The sequence below is a fragment of the Dermacentor variabilis genome, chromosome 8 (assembly GCF_050947875.1).
Source record: "Dermacentor variabilis isolate Ectoservices chromosome 8, ASM5094787v1, whole genome shotgun sequence".
In the NCBI taxonomy this organism is placed as follows: domain Eukaryota; kingdom Metazoa; phylum Arthropoda; class Arachnida; order Ixodida; family Ixodidae; genus Dermacentor; species Dermacentor variabilis.
In genome coordinates, this window is record NC_134575.1 from 25,848,637 (window position 1) to 25,854,836 (window position 6,200).

Below are 6,200 nucleotides of genomic sequence, written 5' to 3' on the forward strand. Positions count from 1 at the left end.
CATAACGTCGGGGATCTGTTGGCATCATCTGCGTATTTCATGTCCACTGCAGGACGAACGATTCTTCTTCCATTGATCTCTAGGTACCCCCGTCATTGCGTCACCTGACTACATCATTAGACTGCAAAAATAATAAATAGTTGGTCTTGTAGGTGAAGAAAAACCGGACAGACGCTGGTGCCTGGAGTGCGCAAATTACATTTAACCAAACCCGCTCAATCAGGCGTATAAGCCTGATTCCGCCGATTCCACAGCTCGCGCACCGTCAGTGTTCTGGGCGTGTTGTATAGTCGTCTTTTGTGACCGGACTATTGTGGCACGTAGCAGGGCGCTACCGTCTAACATACGGTGAGGCATTCTCGCAGCAAAATGATTGACGGCATCAGAAAAGTCAGCATATAGTAATGTATCTCTTTCTGACAGTGTTCACGGACTGCGTCAATAACATGCGCCTAAATGATTTCTCTCGATTCATAAGCCTTAAACGGTCGCACGATCAGGTGTATGCTCACAGGCATAAACGGCAGTCTGGCCTATCTCGATCTTTGCGCCGGATGCATACAGGCTGTTGCTGCGGAAAGCACCATTATAAGATATTGCTGCATGCGTATTGCGTGTTTCTTTTGGACGATGCGCGAGGGAACCCCAACGAAGAAGACTAACTGTTCCTTGATCTCCAGCTGTCAGCTGAATTAGCCAGCGTTGCAGTTTTCTTAAATATACCTTGTAAATAATGTTCAGTGTTTATTCCCTCGTTTACGTAGCAATAAGCACGTGCGAAATGAAATGTTGAGGGCCGCTAACTCTCAGCGAAATAGTGTTACGGTGCTTCGCAGCAATCTTGACATTAGCACCAATCTGTTATCTGTTCAATACATACTAATTCAAAACTCGATGAAATTATGAGTGTGCGACCACAAAAAGTTGAAGCAGTGAAAATGGGCAGCTGCCTGCCTCAGTGTAAAAACTATACATTGCAGAATGCGCGTAGTAATCGTATTTTAACAATAGTAAAAAGCAAATGGGCAAGATAATAAACCTTTCCAGGAACCATTCTTCAATCTTTTATTGCATAGAAACCCGAATCAATAAACCCAGGTGTTTGTTTTGTTCCATATTCACTTTGATCGAACTGGAATATCATTAGGGGTGGGCGAATTCCTTGATGCGTACACATTTGTAAAACACCTTACAAGGCCTTACATGTGGCATTGAGTAAGAGGGGCATTGGACCAAGTACACACATAAAGTGGCAAACTCGCGACAATATCAAGGTCGAAAAAACATCAGCAGCGACATTTTTGTTCGTGTCGTTTGTTTTCAGTGAAACACAATTGCTGAAAGAAAATGACGCCTTTCGATGACAGTATAGTGACAGATGTTATACAAATGACTGCGCTGCGCATATTTTCAATGCTGTTGAACGGAAAAACACTCTAGTGCGTCGAGCCTGCTAGCGCCAGACGGTATATTTCGCATTAAACCTTGCTTTTTTCCTATACCCATGCACAAGCCGCACACCTCAATGAGCTCAGCATTACAGAGTTTCTTCACGTCAGTGAAAGCCGACGTGATTAATCCTCTGTGGCATTCGCTTGCGTGGTTCTGCAGATGCGCGGTCATATTTGCCCGTCAGAGAAGGCTGCCGGTTGTCGCAGCATCCCCGATGACGCATCTGATTAGTGTATGCTACGTTGAGCACAGCCTTTCAACCAGTGTAATCCCGCCATATCGGGAGTGTGCCTTTCCTAGTGGCCCTGTTACAGACGTGGCCTTTGTGCGACGCGATACATTTTAAATCGGCTCGATACCATCTGGCCGTACGTTACAGATCACTGTTCGTAAACTCTCAAGCTCAACATCCAGAAAGTGGTTCCTGTGTTCCTTAATGTTCTTGCGTTACGTTCTGTTTACACACTTAATTATACCATGCTGTACAAAGTCAAGTTTAACCCTTGTACTCGTGACAACCGCCTCGTTACTTTAAACAAGCAGCTAATTCTTCAACGTTTATTGTTTTTGCAGGTGGCGCTTCAGTGCGAAGCGGGCTTACTGCAATCGCTGTGACGACCAGTTGCGTGCAGCGCCATCTGGCTTGCGTCACAGGAGTGTGCCGTCGCCGGCTTCTCTGGTGAACATACTGGACGTTTGTTCTTCAATTATACGGGCACTGCAGGCTCGTTTCTGCCGTCCGCGTCGCCATCGGGGTCGGAAGTTAACATCATCGCTGCACGCCGTATATGCTGTATGTGCGAGTGAAAGCGTGCGAGGGTGAGCCGGTGATGGCGTCTCACTCTCGGGTGCGCAACAGGGAACAGCGCGGAGGAAGCGTGCCGTCTTGCGTCGCGCGAAAGGCAACGGCGGCGGAGAGGGGGGGGGGGGAGGCGTTCTACTCCGGCGGCCGCGTGCCCTATCTCGAAAGCGAACTGTGATGAGTGCAGAGCCTAGGGGCAAATCTTTGTATGCGCTTGTTCACGACGATTTGTTCGCGTTGAAGTGAGAGGATGCATGTTCGCGCGTTGCTACTGCCACGGTTTGAGTGTTTCCGCGATCATCGAATGAGGTGTTCCTTTGCTTTTGCGCGCGTGACACCATGCTTGTTGATTTAGTTTGTAAGCGAAGTTCACACTGCCGATAAAGCTACTATCCTTGCCTCATTTAGCCGTCTACTAAATTCTTCGACTTTCGGGTGAGACTGAGACTTTTTTTAGACCATACAGAATTTTTACAAATCACGTGTGGAAGATAGCATAATTCTACTCATGCAGGTGTATCCCAAAGAGGCGGACATCACCTGCACAAGGAAATAAACTGCACATCATACTAACTAAAATGTCATTAATGACCTTTTGAATTATTTTATCGCACAGAATATAATTTACGAATCGCAGCTGATGAGTTCTCAAGGCGTATCCATCCATGTATTGGCTGAATGCATGGGCACTTTGTAGGCACTTTTGTACTTCAAAGCATAAAAGCCCAATGAAGAGCGGAACAATAGTGCATATTTACGGAAACTTTCACGGCACATATCTCAAAGCCTGTCCGATCCTCAGAATTCGTTACAAGTAGATATCTCTTGCGGTCTCACCGGCTACAGTTCGTAAATTTCATTAATCTTTCAGCGAAATCTGCTGAATTCTTTCACCTTCGCCATCAACGTCCTAGCTGCCCACTTATATGTAAGATGATGTACAAGCTGTCAAAATATCTCCGTATTCTGCCTTTGGCGTGAGGCTTCTCCGCGTCTTCTACGAGCCGCTTAACGTTCCCTCTGTGGTGCAGGCTGCTTTGGCGGAAACGGAAACGGCAATCAGTCACGTGCGACGACGTCATGTGCTCGTCAGCGAAGCGGTCATGGCTGCTGCTTCTTTTACCTGTGGTACGTTTTGCATGGAACATCGTTTTATCTTGCTATATTCATTTTTTTCATTATCGACCAAGTGTGCAGCAATAACGTTAAGGCTTCGAACAATACGAATGCGTTATCAGCAATAAATCTGGCTTCAGCATCGCTGACATGGTCACTGTGCGTCATGTGTGTTTACCATCTCCAAACATTTCTTTATTACTAATTCAAGAGGTGATGCCTTTAGTTCACCGGCTGCCCGAATTATATAACCTTATATACAGCTTTTGGACAAAAATTAGCGCCTCTATTTTATGAAGCTCGGCGTAAAATCAGTTTGGCGCTGTCAGTGCAAGTTGATTTGAACCGCCATGAATCTTTGCATGTGCGACCACGAAGCATCTGCGAATAAAAAAGAAAAGGTAAACAGAACTCCGAGTTGAAGAAGCGAAAATGGACAGCGAGACTACCTCACGTCTAAAAAAAGGTATACATTACAAAATTTATGAACCTGAAATCTGATATTTCCAGCACAGTGCACTTCCTGATCACGTGCATGAGCACGACACCATTCAAGATCTTTGTTTCCCTGAAGCCAAAAACCGGCAAACGAGGCCTTTCGATCTGAATTTATTTTTAGCCTGCTTCGGAGCAACAAATCTCTCTCTCTCTCTCTCTCTCTCTCTCTCTCTCTCTATATATATATATATATATATATATATATATATATATATATATATATATATATATATATATATATATATATATATATTGATACAGAATTCTCATTGAAAACAGTCTATACGGCAATCCGAATATTTCTACAATAGCGCTCGATTGTGTCATATCATCTACTGTGCACAATACAAGAAGAAATTGGTGGAGAAATGTGATAACTTTCATTCAATTCACGTTGAACATAATGTACTATAAAAATGGTGGGTCGCTCAGAAAGTCAAACCTTCCTTCCATGTCACGGTCTATGGCAATTAATTGTGATTTCATGTTCCATTCGATAGTAGGTATTTTTCGCTCCATTTACAGAATTCGGCACTTTGAGGTATTTAAGTAGGTCATTCATCTTTAAGTAAAGCTTCGGTAAAGCCCCATGATTTTAAAGGGAGCATTGCTTGCCTGTTGGGACGGCTCTTTGAGGCATTTAATAGGTCATTCATCTGAAGTTAAGCTTCGGAACAACGCACACACGAAGAACATCGACGTTAATGATGTTAGCCTTTAAACAATGCAGCGAGGCATTGCATTGCCGCATTGTTCGCTTCTGGGGAGGCGACTTCAATTTTACGTTACCGACGTCGTAATCTCCGTGGATCCGCCTTCCTCGCTCTCCACACTCGGGTCCCCACGATAGGCTGCCTTCGATGATGGCGAATTTCTAACCTCTCTGTAGCTGGTTTATTCGATTTCTCTTGTTCCCTTTTTCGCTTATTCCTGATAGTTCTGCTTGTCTAGTCGGGTACTTACCCGTTTGCGCATACCTATTCTTGAGAATCGGTCGAGATTGTTCACATACCTGAAGTTACACGCCCGGTTGGTCTTACCGGATAGGGCAATTGCCTATTCGGTTACATGCCCGGTTGCGTACATCCAGTGACCACATTGTCTGTTGAGGTACATACATCTAGTGACACATGCCCATTATCACATACCCCTTGGTTCGGGCTGTACATTCCCAACATGCCCATTGGCCAAGGATGGCGTGAGTGAGGCTAGGTACGGATGTACACCCGTGAGCAAAAGTATACGGACCAAGGATTGCGCGATAAAACTCATTTCCCCCTATGTCTGTGAATGCAGCTTGAAATGAAAGGCTGCAGGCCAAATTTGGCATTACGAATTTTCTACTGCACTCGTCAGTTTCCGTTCATGCGTGTTAAATCACGAAGAATTGTGTGCTTTTTTTTTTTTGTGACGCTGTGGGCCGTATACTTTTGCTCACGGGTGTACGTCATACATATATGGCAAAATGGCTGAAGTTCCCAAAGAATGCTTCTGCAGCTTGTTCGTCAAACGTTGGTTCCTGTAGCCGTATTCTCTCATGCTCGAGGCAGTGCTGTACATAAGCTGTAGTACTATTCCTACCTTAACAGTCTTGCGATGTGGTTCAACATATCAACGCGAGCGACAACTGTCTCCAATGTCCTTTATGCGTATGCAAAGCTGACAACAGACATGTTTCCTGAAAAAAAATACAAAAAATACAGCGGGGGAATGAATTTTAAATGGCTTTGCCTGAACTTTGTTCTTCTTAAACAATTACAAGTATAATTTGGTATACTTCGCACGTGCGCAGTGCCTCATGGCGTTCTACATTCGAATATGTACGATTGCTTTGAGATTTAGACAGATACAGACGGACAGCGCGAAGTAAATAGAAACACAAGAATTCGTCCCATCTGCTAATCGTTCGTTCCCATCCTACGTGAACTGTGGCCGTGCCACGGTTATCTTTAGCGAATGGAGCTGTAAACTTCACGTTTCTATGCTCGCGGTTTTTTTTTTACTTTCAAACTCGCCTTCACAAGTGCTCCAACACTTACGCCCTCTGCTCTAATCGCAGCGGTCTACCATGGCATCCACCGGCGCGAACTGTGTGTCCATGGTTCTGTTGAAGTAACCGATTCGACATTGAGCAAAGGAGCGACAGGCAGAGCAAACATCCGGTAAAAACGGTAAGCGAGAACCCGTTGTTGAATACCCTTGGCTAGAATTGTGCGTAAACGTTGTTTTGATCGTCAGGCGAGATTGGTGGGCGTAAGCTATTTGCAGTAGATTTTTCATTAAAAGAAACGTCGTGGAACAGCTGATCAGCATGCTACGCTTCGGTTACCAG

General features: G+C 44.8%; 1 protein-coding gene across 6 annotated transcripts in view; it reads left to right on the forward strand.

The window, feature by feature from the left end:
* Window positions 1–3,305, forward strand: part of LOC142589859 (uncharacterized) — a 93,498-nt gene extending 90,193 nt beyond the window's left edge. For 5 of the 6 annotated variants that reach the window (XM_075701497.1, XM_075701495.1, XM_075701496.1 and 2 more), the window contains 2 exons: window positions 2,026–2,131; window positions 3,286–3,304. The gene's annotated coding sequence lies outside the window, so the exon portion shown is untranslated. Of the gene's footprint in view, window positions 1–2,025; window positions 2,132–3,285 lie in introns of all 6 variants that reach the window. The other variant, XM_075701499.1, reaches the window with a different exon arrangement.
* The last annotated feature ends 2,895 nt before the right edge of the window (window positions 3,306–6,200 follow it).